This window comes from Grampus griseus (assembly GCF_964374135.1).
Source record: "Grampus griseus genome assembly, chromosome: 7".
Lineage (NCBI taxonomy): Eukaryota > Metazoa > Chordata > Mammalia > Artiodactyla > Delphinidae > Grampus > Grampus griseus.
The window spans coordinates 63,067,755-63,081,541 of NC_139001.1; the positions used below are offsets into that span (position 1 = coordinate 63,067,755).

At 41.1% G+C, this 13,787-nt stretch overlaps 1 protein-coding gene across 2 annotated transcripts in view; it reads right to left on the minus strand.

Annotated features, from left to right (window-relative positions):
- The window catches only part of CERS6 (ceramide synthase 6), a gene marked incomplete at both ends in the record, with an annotated part of 316,660 nt that overhangs the window by 60,987 nt on the left and 241,886 nt on the right, over positions 1–13,787 (minus strand). The gene's annotated exons all lie outside the window — the stretch shown is intronic.

The window sequence follows — 13,787 nt, forward strand, 5'->3', positions numbered from 1 at the left end:
AGATACTGGCTGTGGGTTTGTCATATATGGCCTTTATTATGTTGAGATGAGTTCCCCCTATGCCTGCTTTCTGCAGTTTTTATCATAAATGGGTGTTGAATTTTGTCGAAAGGTTTTTCTGCATCTATTGATCATATGGTTTTTATCCTTCAAATTGTTAATGTGGTGTACCACATTGGTTGATTTGCATATATTGAAGAATCCCTGCATTCCTGGAATAAATCCCACTTGATCATGTTGTATGATCCTTTTAATGTGCTGTTGGATTCTGTTTGCTAGTATTTTGTTGAGGATTTTTGCATCAGTGTTCATCAGTGATATTGGCCTGTAGTTTTCTTCTTTTGTGACATCTTTGTCTGGTTTTGGTACCAGGGTGATGGTGGCCTTGTAGAATGAGTTTGGGAGTGTTCCTCCCTCTGCTATATTTTGGAAGAGTTTGAGAAGGATATGGGTTAGCTCTTCTCTAAATGTTTGATAAAATTCATCTGTGAAGCTATCTGGTTCTGGGCTTTTGTTTGTTGGAAGATTTTTAATCACAGTTTCAATTTCAGTGCTTGTTATTGGTCTGTCTATGTTTTCTATTTCTTCCTGTTTCAGTCTCGGAAGGTTGTGCTTTTCTAAGAATTTGTCCATTACTTCCAGGTTTTCCATTTTATCAGCATACAGTTGCCTGTAGTAATCTCTCATGATCCTTTGTATTTCTGCAGTGTCAGTTGTTACTTCTCCTTTTTCATTTCTAATTCTGTTGATTTGAATCTTTTCCCTTTTTTTCTTGATGAGTCTGGCTAATGGCTTATCAATTTTGTTTATCTTCTCAGAGAGCCAGTTTTTACTTTATTGACCTTTACTATTGTTTCCCTCATTTTGTTTTCATTTATTTCTGATCTGATCTTTATGATTTCTTTCCTTCTGATAACTGTGGGTTTTTTTGGTTCTTCTTTCTCTAATTGCTTTAGGTGTAAGGTTAGGTTGTTTATTTGAGATGTTTCTTGTTTCTTGAGGTAGGATTGTATTGCTATAAACTTCCCTTAGAACTGCGCTTGCTTCATCCCATAGGTTTTGGGTCATCGTGTTTTCATTGTCATTTGTTTCTAGGTATTTTGTGATTCCCTCTTTGATTTCTTCAGTGATCTCCTGGTTATTTAGTAGTGTATTCTTTAGCCTCCATGTGTTTGTATTCTTTACAGTTTTTTTCCTGTAACTGATATCTAGTCTTATAGCATTGTGGCCAGAAAAGATACTTGATATGATTTCAATTTCGTTAAATTTACCAAGGCTTGATTTGTGACCCAAGAAATGATCTATCCTGGAGACTGTTCCATGAGCACTTGAGAAGAAAGTGTAATCTGCTGTTTTTGGATGGAATGTCCTATAAATATCGATTAAGTCCATCTTGTTTAATGTATCATTTAAAGTTTGTGTTTCCTTATTTACTTTCATATTGGATGATCTGTCCATTGGTGAAAGTAGGGTGTTAAAGTCCCCTACTATGATTCTGTTACTGTCCATTTCCCTTATTATAGCTATTAGTGTTTGCCTTATGTATTGAGGTGCTCCTATGTTGGGTGCATAAATATTTACAATTGTTATATCTTCTTCTTAGATTGATCCCTTGATCACTATGTAGTGTCCTTCTTTGTCTCTTGTAATAGTCCTTATTTTAAAGCCTATTTTGTCTCATGTGAGAATTGTTATTCCAACTTTCTTTTGATTTCCATTTGTATGGAGTATTTTTTCCATCCCTCACTTTCAGTCTGTATGTGTCCCTAGGTCTGAAGTGGGTCTCTTGTAGACAGCATATATACGAGTCTTGTTTTTGTATCCATTCAGCCAGTCTATGTCTTTTGGTGGGAGCATTTAATCCATTTACATTTAAGGTAATTATCGATATGTATGTTCCTATTACCATTTTCTTAATTGTTCTGGGGTTGTTATTGTAGGTCTTCTCATTCTCTTGTGTTTCCTGCCTAGAGAAGTTCCTTTAGCATTTGTTTTAAAGCTGGTTCGGTGGTGCTGAATTCTCTTAGCTTTTGTTTGTCTGCAAAGGTTTTAATTTCTCCGTCAAATCTAAATGAGATCCTTGCTGGGTAGAGTAATCTTGGTTGTAGGTTTTTCCCTTTCATCACTATAAATATGTCCTGTCACTCCCTTCTGGCTTGCAGAGTTTCTGCTGAAAGATCAGCTGTCAACCTTATGGGGACTCCCTTGTATGTTATGTTGTTTTTCCCTTGCTGCTTTTAATATTTTTTCTTTGTATTTAATTTTTGATAATTTGATTAATATGTGTCTTGGCGTGTTTCTCCTTGGATTTATCCTGTATGGGACTCTCTGCGCTTCCTGGATGTGATTGACTATCTCCTTTTCCATATTAGGGAAGTTTTCAACTATAATCTCTTCAAATATTTTCTCAGTCCCTTTCCTTTTCTCTTCTTCTTCTGGGACCCCTATAATTTGAATGTTGGTGTGTTTAATGTTGTCCCAGTGGTCTCTGAGATTGTCTTCAATTGTTTTCATTCTTTTTTCTTTATTCTGATCTGTGGCAGTTATTTCCACTATTTTATCTTCCAGGTCACTTATCCGTGCTTCTCCCTCAGTTATTCTGCTATTGATTCCTTCTAGAGAATTTTTAATTTCATTTATTGTGTTGTTCATCATTGTTTGTTTGCTCTTTAGTCCTTCTAGATCCTTGTTAAACGTTTCTTGTATTTTCGCCATTCTATTTCCAAGATTTCGGATCATCTTTACTGTCATTACTCTGAATTCTTTTTCAGGTAGACTGCCTATTTCTCCTTCATTTGTTTGGTCTGGTGGGTTTTTACCTTGCTCCTTCATCTACTGCGTACTTCTCTATCTTCTCATTTTGCTTAACTTACTGTGTTTGGGGTCTCCTTTTCGCAGGCTGCAGGTTCATAGTCACGTTGTTTTTGGTGTCTGCCCCCAGTGGGTAAGGTTGGTTCAGTGGTTTGTGTAGGCTTCCTGGTGGAGGGGATTGGTGCCTGTGTTCTGGTGGATGAGGCTGGATATTGTCTTTCTGGTGGCAGGACCATATGCAATGGTGTGTTTTGGGGTGTCTGTAAACTTATTATGATTTTAGGCAGCCTCTCTGCTAATGGGTGGGGTTGTGTTCCTGTCTTGCTAGTTGTTTGGCATGGTGTGTCCAGCACTGAAGCTTGCTGGCCGTTGAGTGGAGCTGGGTCTTTGTGTTGAGATGGAGATCTCTTGGAGAGCTCTTGCTGATTGATATTACAAGGGGCTGGGAGGTCTCTGGTGGACCAATGTCCTGAACTTGGCTCTCCCACCTCAGAGGCTCAGGCCTGACACCCGGCCAGAACACCAAGACCCTGGCAGCCACATGGCTCAGAAGAAAAGGGAGAAAAGAAGAAAAAATGAAAGAAAGAAAAAAATAATAAAATAAAAAAATTATTAAAATAATTTAATAAAAGAGAGCAACCAAGCCAATAAACAAAGCCACCAATGATAACAAGCACTAAAAACTATACTAAAAAAATAAAAGGACAGACAGAACCCTAGGAAAAATGGTAAAAGCAAACTTATACAGACAAAATCACACAAAAGCATACACACTCACAAAAAGGAAAAAGAAAAAAAATATATATATATATTTTAAAAAAGGAAGAGAGCAACCAAATCAATAAACAAATGTACCAATGATAATAAGCTCTAAATACTAAACTAAGATAAACATAAAACTACAAACAAATTAGATGCAGAAAGCAAACCCCAAGTCTACAGTTGCTCCCGAAGTCCACTGCCTCAATTTTGGGATGATTCGTTGTCTATTCAGGTATTCCACAGGTGCAGGGTACATCAAGTTGATTGTGGAGATTTAATCTGCTGCTCCTGAGGCTGCTAGGAGAGATTCCCTTTCTCTTCTTTGTTCACACATCTCCTGGGGTTCAGCTTTGGATTTGGCCTCGCCTCTGTGTGTAGGTTGCCTGAGGGTGTCTGTTCTTCGCTCAGACAGGACCGGGTGAAAGGAACAGCTGATTAGGTGGCTCTGGCTCACTCAGGCTGGAGGGAGGGAGGGGTACGGAATGTGGGGTGAGCCTGCGGCAGCAGAGGCCAGCGTGACATTGCAACAGCCTGAGGCATGCTGTGTGTTCTCCTGGGATCCATGTCCGTGGATCTTGGGACCCTGGCAGTGGCGGGCTGGACAGGCTCCCTGGAAGGGGGTGTGGATAGTGACCTGTGCTCGCACACAGGCTTCTTGGTGGCTGCAGCAGCAGCCTTAGCGTCTCATGCCCATCTCTGGTGTCCACGCTGATAGCCACGGCTCACACCCGTCTCTGGAGCTCGTTTAGGCGATGCTCTGAATCCCCTCTCCTCGCACACCCTGAAACAATGGTCTCTTGCCTCTTAGGCAGGTCCAGACTTTTTCCTGGACTCCCTCCCGGCTAGCTGTGGTGCACTAGCCCCCTTCAGGCTGTGTTCACGCAACCAACCCCAGTCCTCTCTCTGGGATCTGACCTCTGAAGCCCGAGCCTCAGCTCCCAGCCCTGCCCGCCCCAGCGGGTGAGCAGACAAGCCTCTCAGGCTGGTGAGTGCTGGTCGGCACCGACTCTCTGTGCGGGAATCTCTCCGCTTTGCCCTCTGCACCCCTGTTTCTGCGCTCTTCTCCGTGGCTCCGATGCTTCCCCCCCACCCCCCATCTCCACCAGTGAAGGGGCTTCCTAGTGTGTGGAAACCTTTCCTCCTTCACAGCTCCCTCCCAGAGGTGCAGGTCCCATCCCTATTCTTTTGTCTCTGTTTATTCTTTTTTCTTTTGCCCTACCCAGGTACATGGGGGAGTTTCTTGCCTTTTGGGAGGTTTGAGGTCTTCTGCCAGCGTTCAGTAGGTGTTCTGTAGTTGTTCCACATGTAGATGTATTTTTGATGTATTTGTGGGGAGGAAGGTGATCTCCACATCTTACTCCTCCACCATCTTGAAGGTCCTCTCCCAAAGACACTTTTGAAAACACATGTAAGTGAGAGACTACCAAATAGAACAAGGTCACTTCTAGAAGACAGGAAGAAAAGGGGGATTAAGAGCAAAGGTGAGGATTAGCCATGAGTAGAAGAGCTTTCTCCTCTTGGGAGGCCAAAGAGAACGATATGAGATGGGTCTGTTTATATTTAAGGGGATAGAAATGGAGGGAATTCACCAAGTCAGGGAGTTAGAGCCATAACAAGCCAAAGTAGGTGTTTTCCCAAGACTCCTAGGATGACTTATGGGAAACCCCCCAAAGGAAGCAGAATGACTAAATCTCCCAATGAAAGTGATACCTTCCAAGCATCAGTGGCACCTCCTGAGAGAGGGTGGGATCCCTGAGGCCCCAGACTTAAGGACCCAGAGCCCTGGACCAGCAGCATTGTGTGGGCCTGGGAGTAGTCTCTCTGTAATGTGGTGATGATGTGGCCCCTTGCACCACGCTGGAAGAAGAGGTTCCTGCTGTCACCCTTCTTGCCCTGGAGAGCAGTATGTGCCACTGCACTGCCCCAGGGCTGTCCAGGGGCTGGTCATCTAACTGTGAGATCTAAAGACACTTAAGAGCCTCTCGTCTGGCCAGGCACCTGGGAGTTTGATTGCTGGAATAAGCTACTAGTTGAGGCAGCCTTTGAATAAAATCTCATAAAATTGCCCCATACAATATTTTTTCTTTCCCAGACAATGCTGTTCCATTGTTGGCCCACCAGCCTGCACACAGCCCTAGGTTGCAATGCTTTGATCACAAATGGTGGCTTACTAAAATGAACTGCCTCTTCTTCCCTTCTTTGATTCTGAAATCACTGTAGTGAGAGAGAAACAGGACAGAGGACCCAGAGTCAGGAATATCTGCCTCGGAAGAAACCTAAGCTTCGAGGGCAGGATATTGCTACTCCAGTCACAAGTGGACACACAGAACACTTTGGTGCCTCTGTGAAAGAGAGGTTAAGTGGCCTGCCTGCCTGTGTCTGCAAGTAGCAGCACTGGGGTTACACAGAGAGAATTCTACATCATCCTCCATCCCTCTCGGGATGTTCAGATGTCATCTGGCATGATTTTAGCTTTTCAAGCAAAGAAAAGAGACGCTGATACAATCTGAGGCACTACCCGAGAGTCATCTCCTTAGGAGAGACTTAAAAATAATCTAGATGAGCAGTTCTCAAATGTTTTGGTCTCAGGAGTCTTTTATATTCTTAAAAATTATTGAGGACACCAGAAAGTGTTCGTTTATGTGGGTCATATCTATTGGTATTTACCACATTGGATATGGAAACTGAGAAATTTAAAAAACATGTAAAACACATTTATTCATTTATTTTAAATGAAGTTCATTATATGTTAATTAACATAATATATTTACGAAAAATATTTTCCAAAATTAAAAAAAAAATCGTGAGAAGAGTAGCCTTGTTTTACATGATTGCAAATCTCTTTGATGTCTGACTCATGCTGGATTCTCATCACTGCATATATATTCAATATGTTTCCCTGTTATTTTGGTTAAAGTATATAAAGAAAATCTGGTATCACACAGTTGGAAAAGGGAGAAGTACCTTAATAGTCTTTTCAGATAGTTAAGGATATTCTTTCTTGATACTGTACCAAAACTCGACAAGAGGGATATTCTTAAAGGTTAGTTGCAATGTGGAATTGAAAACTATATAAATAAACTTTTCATATTCTGTTACATAAAATCCTTTGGTCTGTCTTGACCTTCGAGTGGATCTTTCACTCAGGCATAATTCTGGAGCATCATGCATTGTCACTTGGAAAATATTGGCTCACGGAGTTAATGAGACAGATTGTCACATAGTATTTTAAAAATCACATTTACTAACATCACTATCAATCTCATGAGAAAAGTCTTTAAGTATTGAGACGCTATCAAGGTCATGCTGTTGGACATAAGCTTTTCTAAAAATCTAATTTTTTTCTTGAAAGCTTGAGTTGTATCATTGACAACAATTAATGTCAATGGTTTTACTTGAAACAACCTTGAAAAGTTCACTTTGTGCTTTTCAAGAATGCGTCTACCAAATACACAAGTTGGAATAAACATAGTTTGTCATTCTTTCAAGTAAAAATGAGATTCTTTAGGGGAAAAAAGCAGCTAGTACGTCCCTCAATGCAAACCACTAACTACACATGATTTTTCTTGAGCACACTGTACAGTGTTCTGCCACAGAAGCTCTTTATGCCTCCTTCCCATTTCATCACACAAACTAATTTTTAAAATGTATACTCAAGAATAGAGATTTAATCAGATTAACACTTTTTACTGCTTCAACAAGAGCATTGTCAAGTGAAACTGACATTTTTTTTCTTCCTGCAAGCACACGGCAGCGAGGAACACAAAACTACTCATACTGTTTGGTGCCACTGCTAGCAGTTTTGCTGTTACTTTAGCACGATTAGTGCAAATTTCAATGCAGTAAGAAAGGCAAATGACATCCTAGTATTATGATGAAGTCAGTTTTTATGTTGCAGATCTCCTGAAAGGGTCTCAGAAATCTCCAGGTGTCTGCAGACCACACTTTGAGAACTGCTATATAGACAAATGATTTCCAAAAATTGTTCTAGGAGACGATAATCAGCCAGCTTATTAATAATAGCTGCACAGTCAGGATAAGCTAGGTTATGAGGCAAAAAGAAAGCCCTTAAAATCTCAGTGGTTTATACCAAAGGCCTGTTTCTTATTTACTACATGTTACCAACTGGCTGGACAAAGGGCACTCTGTTTATCACCATCACTCAGGGACCCAGACTGATGGAGCAGCCTCCATCTCAAATGTTACCAATCGCTGTACTAGAGGGGAAAAGAGACTCTAGTGGGTCTCACACCAGCAATTACATTACATTACTGACTGGAGTCCATTCTGCTTACAGCCTACCAGTCACATGGCCCCATCCAACCACAAGAAGGGGCAAGGCTGAGTACAATCCTCCATGTGCCTGAGAGTAGAGAGCTGGCAATATTTGGTGAATCATATTAATGATTACAGTTAACAGCTGACATACATGGTGCATTTGTTATGTGCCAAGCACTGTTTCAACAGCATGTGTCACTTATTTATGCTCTCAACACTCCCATGAGGTCAGTTATATGAACTCTATTCTTTGGATCAGGACACAAAGGTACAGAGAGGGAAAGTAACTTGCTGAAGGTCACACCAAATTAGAAGTGGTGCCGGGCAGGTAGATGGACTCCAGAGCCCATGATTTTACCCTCTAAGAAGCCATATTACCCATAATTTTTCCCCAGTCTAGAAGAAAATGAGAGAAATAAAAACTTTTTCATACTGATAAATGGAAAGGATTGGCCTTTATTACAAGGTGCCTTTTCTCCTTTAAAATATTAACATGTTCTTTCTTTTATGAATTGATGGTAGTAAGTGGTAGGTACTTTTAAAATTTCCTTACTAGGAAAAGTAAAAGGTTGGCAACCTTAAGTTAGTCCCTTTTCCTAATTAATTTTGTTCACTTTAATTGACCAAAAATACGAAAATTTGCGAGCACGAGTTTGGGAGGTTTTTTGATTTGTTTCTGGTCTTAGCACTGTGTTTTGATTCAACCCAACTTTCGTCATTATGTGCTAGGTACTGCTCTGAGTTCTGTCAAGCATTGTACTAGATGGTTTCACGGATATTGTTTTATTTAATTCTATGCCATACTGCTTCCTTATTAAATGATCAAAACATGCATTTTTTTTTTTTTTACCCTAAAGCTAATTGAAGCAGGAAAGATCTGGAGCATGGCAGGCCCTCAAAAGGCAGCTGAAGCACTCATAGCAATGAACACCGGTTATTTTCTATGCAAGTTACTAAAGAGCAAACACAAGCCTGTCAATAAGTTTCTTGCTAAACTTAATCATCATCTTCTCTCTCTCTTAGGGATCTTTTATGAGATGTAGATTTTCTCTCAGGTTAAAGACCAAAAGAGCAACAAGCTGATTTTACCCGCTGGGCCCTGGAACTCGGCCATAGATGATTTCCTGCAAAGGACCCCGAACACGAGCAAGGTTCACTGGCCAAGGGCCCAGGCCATCAAGCCCAACAGCAGCTTAGTTAAAAGGGACACAGGGCTTGGATACAAGCAAGCTGTTCTGAGCTCCATCACAGTCATACTTATTAGCTTCCATTAGAAAATGTACATGTACGGGAGAAATACTCATGGTAAACAGGTGCTAAAAGACAGAATCTTAATAAATATTAAGGCTTGGGAAATAAAAGGTGATTCAAACAATAGTGAATCCCAAGAATATACCTATTGTTTTTGAATAAGGTACCTTAACTATTTCATTTTACAAAAGAAGGAAGGGAAGGAAGGAGAGGAATGGACAGAAAAAAGAAGTAAAAAGTAAGGAAGGAAAGAAAAATCTTCAAAGATATATATATATATACCTTGGTGGCATATAATAGAATACTTAAATTTTAATTCCATTATATTAAATGACTACATCTTAGCTAGTCCCTTCCGTCTGTGGAGATTAACAGTATGTATATCGTCACTGACCAAATAAGTACCAACCCTGGAAATGATCAAGAGAGACAGTGCATTCTGTCACCACAGGGATGAAAGTTCTCCAATTTTTTTTTTTTTTTTTACATCTTTATTGGAGTATAATTGCTTTACAATGGTGTGTTAGTTTCTGCTCCATAACAAAGCGAATCAGCCATACATATACACATGTTCCCATATCTCTTGCCTCTTGCATCTCCCTCCCTCCCACCCTTCCTATCCCACCATCATTTTTAAACTCCAGATTCTATTTGGAAACAGAGCACTTAAAAGAAAAAAAAAAAGATGGCAATACTAGGACGTTTCTAGAGGGGAAGAGTTTGTGAATATAAAAGCCATTTTTAGAAAGACTCATGAACCAATTAAGTCACTAAGAGTTATTTCTGAACTTCATATTTTAAGGTACTGATTCTAACAGCTGGAGGCGTGCATTTGGATCAAACGTTTATGTATTCTGGTGGCTATTTGAAAATGGCTGTTCAAGTTCATTGTCATTTAATAAGGCAACTGTAGAAATATTTTTATAACCTTTCTTTTTTTTTTTTTTTTTGCGGTACGCGGGCCTCTCACTGTTGTGGCCTCTCCCATTGCGGAGCACAGGCTCTGGACACGCAGGCTCAGCGGCCATGGCTCACGGGCCCAGCCGCTCTGCGGCATGTGGGATCTTCCCGGACCGGGGCACGAACCCGTGTCCCCTGCATCAGCAGGCGGACTCTCAACCACTGCGCCACCAGGGAAGCCCCCCCTATAACCTTTCTATTTAACAACCCTACGGATAGCCTTCAGAAGTTGATTTCCATGCTCTGTTGTCAATGGATGTCTTCAAACATCTCTATTCTATAATTAGGAGGCGGGCTGTTTTTAGAGGGTGAGAGTTTAGTTAACAGTTGCAACATAGAAGGTGGAGATGTATTTGGCAGGAGAATATACCATAAATCCTCGCTGATGGCTGGAATGGCAGGTCCTCTGGGTGGGAGGGCAGTGAGGAGGGAACCAGCAGGGACCTGCAGTAACAGTCAGCAAGATGCGAAGGAGAAAAGCATGGGCTACAACTCATTAATGAGAGGTGGCAACAGAGGAGAAGGCCTTCCTTATTAAAACCTGTGTGGAGTAACAAGCACGTACGGTAGTAGCCAAATTCCCATTTTGTGCAAGAAACAAGAATAAGCCAGCTGCACCATGAACCTGCAAAGGTACTCGGACCAAGGGAAGAAGGGAGGGGTGCCAGATGGCTACAATAAGCTATTAGCGTTGACCAGGAAAACGTATGTATCATTAATTTATAAACCTTGACAATATGTACAGGTCTAAATCAATTCCATGGACCTCACTGCAAAAATGCCCCTTTTTGAAGGCCTTCTCTACACTGATGCAAGATAAGTTAAAACCATAGAAAATTATACACTTCGACCCCTGAAAATAATCCACTTATAGTAACTATTAAGAAGATGGTCATTTGGCTTAAAACAACAGAGCCTCTATGAGTCCTCGTGGCTCAGTGAAAAGACATGGTAAATGCATGTTAGGAAGCTCAAGCAAGCAGAAGGGGCTTGCTGACTTCTGGTGCAGCAATGGCTCCCTAGGACTAGGCTCTTGGGGGCCCAGTAACAGTCAGTTTTGCCTTCATTAATCTCTTTGACTTGATGGCATCCCTAATTCTCATTAAGCAAAAGAGGAACTCATAAAATGGCAAAGAACTGCAGAAGGCCTACTATCTCTAACGTCAGGAGCATGGCCAGGCAACACAAGGCAAGAATTGTGGACAATATCTCATCTATGAGTGAATCATGGACCTTCGCTTGGTAAACTTGGGCTCTAATTGATTCCCACATGGCACAACCTTGAAAATTTTACATAAGTTCGTCGGACATCAATTTTCCCAACTACAAGACCAGAAGAATAGTCAAGACTCCTTCTTTGTTATACAACTGTTTTCTGTGACTACCTGGAAAAAATGCTCCTCAAAAGAAAATACAATCTGTATTCTTCAGCCTTAAAAAGGAAGGAAATTCTGACACATGCTACAACATGATGAATAAGACATTATGCTAAGTGAAATACGTCAGTCACAAAAGGACACCTACAGTGTGACTCCACTTAAATAAGGTACGCAGAGTCATCAGATTCATAGAGACAGAAAGTAGAATGGTGGTTGCCAGGAGTAGAGATTGGGTGAGGAGGGAATGGGGGACTGTTGATTAATGGATACAGAGTTTGCTTTACAAGATGAAAGGGGTTCTGGAAACTGGTTGCACAACAGCACGAATGTGTGTAACACTACTAAACTACACACTTAAAAATGGTTAAGATGGTAAATTTTATGTTTTGCATTTTTCCCACAACTAAAGATTTCAAACATAAATAAATAAATAAAATGCACAATGGGCCTGGCACAGTGGAGACCATCAGTCTACAAGTATTGACCACAGGAATGAACAAGGCTCCTCATATAAGAGAGACGAGATCTAATTGGCATATCATCACTCAAGGATCTTTAAACGTTTTGAGAAATGGACCCAGAGCATTTGGCGCAATGAGTAAGGGAACCACAAACTTTGCGTGTCAATGAGTTATCTGCTACGCCTAAGCCTTAGCTCTTGCAGGGACCGTTCACTTCTGAGAATCAGGTGACATATACCACATTAAGACCATGCTGTCAGGAAAGACAGCCTTTTGCCAACCAAGTAAGCCATTGCCATAGGAGAGTGGCAGGAGCGTACCTGGGGAGGCGATGCAGGTACGAGGGCTGTAGACTCCTAAATGCTTTTCAGCTGCCACATGGATATTTTACAATTTGGCAGATTACCCACGTAACCAAGAAATGGAATGTTATAGTATTTCATTCTATCACAATGCACAGTCCTGTTTGCAAAGGAGCCTGGGAGATATCCATGAGTAAGGGAGAAGACATTCTGATGAGTCCCTTTATTCATTCACCCTAAACTTACTGAGCCCCACCATAAGCAGGTGCATTGACAGTCACGAGAGATACAAAGATGAACACATCCTGCTCTTTGCCCTCCAAGTCTGGTGAAGGGAGACAGGCAGGTCACCATACCATTAAAAAGTACACTATGGTAAGTATTGGGCACTGGTAAACTAAACACAGAGGAAGAAGTGGTCAAAAATCATGGGAATGAAGAAGGCTTCAAAGAAGAGCCTGCTTTGGGGCTTGGTCTGGTCTAGGAGGAAGGGGAATAGAGTAGATTCTAGCCACAGGCAAGGTCTTGTAAAAAACAAAGATGTTATGGGAAAAAAATGTGTTTGAACAATGGTGAGAAGATATCTGTAACCAAGACATGTGTGTGTGTCAAAAGAGGGGGAGAAGGGTGGGCGATACAACTACAGAGGTGGGTTTGAATCGCGGTGACAACCCTGAATATCACTCCAAGTAGTTTGGCTTTGACTTAAGGTTTGAGAAACAGAACTCTTAGATGGCAGGAAGACAAGAATGACTATTTAGATAGGAGTGCCATTTAAGAGGCCGTTGTAACAGATTAAGCCAAAGTAAAGAGGACTCTAAACGTGTCAGTGATACTAAGGAAGTAGGTACAAGGGATGGCAAAGAGGAGAGCGAAGGAAAACGTCTAGCTTACATGACTGCCTGTGATAAAGATTACTGGAGGAAGAACAAGACTAGGACAAGATGATGTGTTCGGTCGGGAGCACTTTGTAAGGTTCAGTCTCCTCATTCATAAAAGGAAAATAAATAATAATAAGTGATAATAAAAGGAAAATAAATAATAAGCGATCAGTTATTACTTATTATTACTTATAAATAATAAGTAATAACAAGTAATCAGTCTTCGGGCGGTTGTGAGGATTAAATGATAAAATAACAAGAAGAACACAATACTATCACTTATGATTAGATTTGCGGAAGTGTGGACCCAGAGAGGATTTGGGACAGGAGAGAACCATTTGGGAGTTATTGGTATAGAAGTTATGGTTGACAGTGCTGGAGGGTATGAACCTGGATCACCCAGGGAGATGATGTGCTGTAATCTAGAACCACCAGACCCTGGTGCACGCAAGTATGCAGAGCACGGGGCACTGGGGTGGAGACCAGCAAAGATGACTTGAAGGAATGATCCAAATATGGGAACCTGGAGAAAATAGCTTCACGGAAAAAAAAAATTGAATAGCCAAAAGTGCCAATTCTGCCCAGAAGCTGGTAGGATGAGAACTAGAATGAGTGGGTCTAACACTTAAGAGGTCAAGAGTACCCTCAGCAAAAGCTATTCCAGCGGAGGGGAGGGGTGAAAACCAGACCACAGTTCGCTTA